The following is a 4,295-nucleotide window of genomic DNA, read 5'->3' as shown; positions in this document are numbered from 1 at the left end:
TAATCTTTGTACTTCTGTCGTGTTAGTTATTTTCTCTTTCATATCTTTTTGGGGGTACAATATACTTTATGGAGGCTACATGACAAGGTAGGGCCCCCCCAAGCCCCTACTCTTCTTCAGAGTGTCTGGGATGGGAACTGTGGTCAGGAGATTCTGTGTGTTGGGAGATGAGTTGGTGTAAGAACTCCCCAAAAGCTGAGAGTCTCTCTTCTTCTTGCTCTTGTTGGGGCTGGTGGTCCAAGGGGCTCTTACTCCTTGGAGGCCATATGGACCATTAGGTCCACCACCAAGTTGCTGAAGCCAAATTCACTGTCATACCAGGAAATGAGCTTGACAAAGTTGTCATTGAAGGCAGTGCCAGCCCCAGCATCAAAGGTGGAAGAGTAGGTGTCACCATTAAAGTCACAGGAGACAACCTGGTCCTCAGTGTAGCCCAGGATACCCTTGAAGGGGCCCTTTGATGCCTGCTTCACCACTTTCTTGATGTCATTGTATTTGGCAGCTTTCTCCAGATGGCAGGTCAGATCCACAACTGACACTTTGTGGGTAGAGACACTGAAGGCCATGCCAGTTAACTTTCCATTTAGCTCAGGGATGACCTTACCTACACCACCAAAAGAAGCAAGGATGGGATGATGTTCTGGGCAGCCTGTTGGCCATCACACCACAGTTTCTGAGAGGGGCCATCCACTCTCTTCAGTGTAGCAGTGATGGCGTGGACTGGGGTCATGAGTACCTCCATGATGCCAAAGTTGTTATGGATGAACTTGGCTAGAGGGCTCAAGTAGTTGGTGATGTAGGAAACATTGCTAACAATCTTGAGGGAGTTGTCATACATCTCATGGTTCATGCCCATCACAAACATGGGGGCATCAGCAGAAGGGGTGATAATGATGATGACCCTCTTGGCCCCACTTCAAGTGAACCCCAGCCTTCTCCATGGTGGTCAAGACCCCAGTGGACTCCACGACATACTTAGCACCAGCATCAACCCATTTGATGTCAGCAAGATCTCACTCTTGGAAGATGCAGATGGGATTTCCATTGAAGACAAGTTTCCCATTCTCAGCTTTGTCTGTGTTGTGGAATTTGCCATGGGTGGAATCATAATGGAATATGTAGACCATGTAGCTGAGGTATTGATGGCAACATTATCCACTCTGCCAGAGTTAAAAGCAGCCCTTATGGGCCCAATATGTCCAAATATGGCCAACTGGTGCTCAACATTGCCAAACCCATTTCCTCCGACTTCACCATTTTGTCTCAGGGACATGGCTGGCAATGCACCAGAAGATGTGGATGTCTGTCAAAAGTGGAGGAGCAGAGAGACTGTCCTCTTTTCATTTCTGATTTTATTCGAGGTTTTTTTTTTTTTTTTTTTAATATGAGTCTGCTTAAAGGTCTATCAATTTTGTTCATCTTTTCAAAGAACCAGCTACTGGTTTCATTCATCTTCTTCTATTTTTTTTTAAGTTTCTATTTTGTTTATTTCTGCTCCAATCTTTATTATTTCCTTCCTTCTGCTGGCTTTGCATTTTGTTCTTCTTTTTTAGTTCCCTTAGGTGTAAGGATAAGTTGTTTACTTGAAATTTTTCTTACTTCTTGAGGTAGGCTTGTATTGCTATATACTTCCCTCATAGAACAGCTTTGCTGCATCCCCCAAAGATTTTGGACTGTTGTCTTTTCATTTTCATTTGTCTCCATGTATTTTTTTAATTTCCTCTGAATTTTTGGTTGACCCATTCATTGTTTAGTAGCATGTTATTTAACCTCCATGTATTTGTGGTCTTTCTAGATTTTTTTCTTGAGGTTGATTCTTAATTTCATAGCATTGCATTTGGAAAAGATCCATGGTATGACTTCAAACTTCTTGAAATTGTTGAGGCTGGTTTCATGGCCTAATATGTGATCTATTCTGGAGAATGTTTTATGTGCACTTGAAAAGAATGTATATTTTGCTGTTTAGGATGGATTGTTCTGAATATATCTGTTAGATCCATCTGGTCCAATGTGTCATTCTAAGCCACTGTTACCTTGTTGATTTTATGTTTAGATGATCTGTCCATTGATGTAAGTGGGGTGTTAAAGTCCCCTACTATTATTGTATTATTATTGATTACATCATTTATGTTTGTTATTAGCTGCTCTATGTGTTTGGGTGCTTTCCTGTTGGGTGCATACATATTTACAATTGTTAGATATTCTTGTTAGATTTATGATTATATTATATAATCATTATATAACAAATTATATAATATATATATATATATTATATATATCTATTTTGTCCAATATAAGTATTGGTACTCTGGCTTTCTTCTCACATCCATTTGCATAATAAATGTTTCTCTAATCCCTCACTTTCAATCTGCAAGTGTCTTTAGCTCTAAAATGGGTCCCGGGGTGCCTGGGTGGCTCAGTCATTAAGTGTCTACCTTCTGTTAAGGTCATGATCACAGAGTCCTGGGATTGAGCCCTACATTGGGCTCCCTGCTCTGCAGGAAGCCTGCTTCTCCCTCTCCCACTCCCCTTGCTTGTGTTCCCTCTCTCGCTCTCTGTCAAATAGATAAATAAGATCTTAAAAAAAAAATAAAATGAGTCTCTTGTATACATATAGATGCGTCTTGTTTTTTTATTCACTCAGTAACCCTATGTCTTTTGATTAGAGCATTTAGTCCTATTACTTTCAAAGTAATTATTAATAGATACATACTTATTGACATTTTGTTACTTTTTTTATGGTTGTCTTTGTAGTTCTTCTTTGTTCCTTTCTTCTCTTACTCTCTTCTGCCCTGGTTTGCTGGCTTTTTTTAGTGATACACTTGGATACTTTTTTATTATTATTTTTGGCATATCTATTACTGGTTTTTGATTTTTGGTTACTATTAGGTTTGTATATAACATCTTATGCATATAGCAGTCTATATTAAGTTGATGGTCACTTAAGTTTGAACCCATTCTTTATTCCTCTCCCCTGAATGGTTTGGTATATTGTTATACTTTACATCATTTTATTTTGTGAATCCCTTGACTGATTTTTATAGATATACTTAATTTTACTGCTTTTGTACTTCTTACATTTCTTACTCCTGCTTATGGTCTTTCCTTTCCACTCAAAGAGTCCCCTTTAACATTTCTTGTAGGGCTGGTTATTGATAATGAATTCCTTTAACTTTTGTTTTCTCTGGGAAACTCTTTATTGCTTCTTCTATTCTGAATGATAACATTGCTGGATAGAATATTCTTAGCTTTTTTTCTTTTAGCACTTTGAATATATCATGTCACTCTCTTCTGGCCTTCAAAGTTTCTGCTGGAAAATCAGTTTATAGCCTTATGGAGTTTACCTTATATGTAACTGTTTTCTTTTCTGATGCTGCTTTAAAATTCTCTCTTTATCACTACTTTTTGCCATTTTAATTACTATGGGTCTGGTGTGGACCCTCTTGGTTTGATTTTGTTGGCTCTCTTTGTCTCGTGGATATGGACTTCTGTTTTCTTTCCCAGATTTGGAAAGTTTTTAGCTATTATTTCTTCAAATAAATTTTCTGCCCCCCTTTTCTCTCTCTTCTTCTGGGTCCTTATAATGTGAATGTTATTACACTTTGGGCTGTTGCTAAGTTCCCTAAGGCTATTTCATTTTTTGTTACATTTTTTCTTCTGTCCTTTTCAGCTTGATTGTTTTCCATTACTCTGTCCTCTAGGTCATCGGTCCAATTTTTGTTTCCTCTTGTCTACTATTTATTCCATATAATATATTTTTTATTTCATTTATTGAGTTCTTCATCTCTGATTGATTCTTTTTTTAAAATGTTTTCTATCTCTTTGTTAAGGGTCTTACTGATGTCCTCTACTCTTTTCTCAAGTCCAGTAAGTATATTTATGATCATTACTTTAAATTCTCTATCAGGAATATTACTTATCTCCTTTTTGTGATGGACGTTACTGTGATTTTGTCCTGTTCTTTCATTTGGGACATAGTCTTCTGTCTCCTCATTTTGCCTAACTCTCTGTTTCTCTGTGTTAGGAAATTCCATTACAACTGCTCTTGAAAGTAGTAGCCTTATAAGGAAGAGGTCCTATAGTGCAATATTCCTTGTTTACCAGAACCTGGCACTTCAGGATTGTCTCTTATGTGGTCAGCATGTACCCTACTACTGTGGCTGAGCTGCTTTTGCCTTCAGTCCAGTCATCTGCAATGGCTCCTTTGCCTGTTGTGGGCAGGGTTTGGTCCCTGTGTTGTAGTGGACCAGTCTGGGGCCTCCTTGGGCCTGAGTCAGACCAGGTGTCTGCCAGAG

At 38.6% G+C, this 4,295-nt stretch overlaps 1 pseudogene; it reads right to left on the bottom strand.

Annotated features, from left to right (window-relative positions):
• Nucleotides 1–210: 210 nt before the first annotated feature.
• Nucleotides 211–1,273, bottom strand: LOC118521835 (glyceraldehyde-3-phosphate dehydrogenase pseudogene; annotated as a pseudogene).
• Nucleotides 1,274–4,295: the final 3,022 nt, after the last annotated feature.

The sequence above is a fragment of the Halichoerus grypus genome, chromosome 7, assembly GCF_964656455.1.
Source record: "Halichoerus grypus chromosome 7, mHalGry1.hap1.1, whole genome shotgun sequence".
Lineage (NCBI taxonomy): Eukaryota > Metazoa > Chordata > Mammalia > Carnivora > Phocidae > Halichoerus > Halichoerus grypus.
The sequence above is the reverse complement of the archived record's forward strand: the minus strand, read 5'-3'. Positions and strand labels throughout refer to the sequence as shown.